Source organism: Suricata suricatta, chromosome 3 (assembly GCF_006229205.1).
Source record: "Suricata suricatta isolate VVHF042 chromosome 3, meerkat_22Aug2017_6uvM2_HiC, whole genome shotgun sequence".
Classification (NCBI taxonomy): domain Eukaryota; kingdom Metazoa; phylum Chordata; class Mammalia; order Carnivora; family Herpestidae; genus Suricata; species Suricata suricatta.
In genome coordinates this window covers 138,428,946-138,429,735 of record NC_043702.1, presented here as the reverse complement: position 1 = coordinate 138,429,735, position 790 = coordinate 138,428,946, and positions in this window count along the sequence as shown.

Below are 790 nucleotides of genomic sequence, written 5' to 3'. Positions count from 1 at the left end.
AGGGGGACAGAATTAATGGTTTACTCTTAACTAGCTTTTCCCTGGATTCAAGTGGGGAAATTACAAAAAGATCACATCACATTCTTTTGATCCTATGACTCCACCCAGGCAAGTGCAGGTAAACACTAGTTTGGAAGAAGTAAATGCAATACGACTTCTGCATAGAACTTAGTTGTTTAATAGCACTTAGGTTCTTTAATGTACGTGCCTCCTTCTGCTTCTCACATGTCTCCACTGTGCAGATGAGCAAATGGGAGTTCAGAGCATTTGAAAGACTTGCTCAAGGTGGAGGTGATGGTACAGAGAGGGGGTGATGCAACTGCTTGCATGTACCATCTACTGAGTGCCAGCTCCACGTCCCACAGGGAGGTACAGAGACAATGGAGGAGACAGCGCAGGCTTGAATAATTATCATACCTCTGAGTGGCAGATACAATGAGAGACCTATGTCCGGGGATCAGGATCCATTCAAAGGAGGGGCTCTGGGGTGGGGAAAGGAGTTTTGGGTCAGGTAAGGGTTCACAGAAGAATTGACAGTTTTAAGATCGAACAGGTCTCTGCCAGGTGGGGAAGTATGGCGAACCAGGGCAAGGGTGGAGGAGGTGCAGGTCACAGAAAAGGACGTGTGCGAAGTATGAAGACTTGACAGTATCACCATGTGTTGAGCACCTACAGGTATTTCAGTATTGCTGGTTGGAGCACAAGTGGAGAAGAGGGACAGGAGGCTGGAGAATCAGGCAGCCAGATCTTCAGGCACCTGGGGTGCTGTGTGAATGTCCGGGACTCGGGG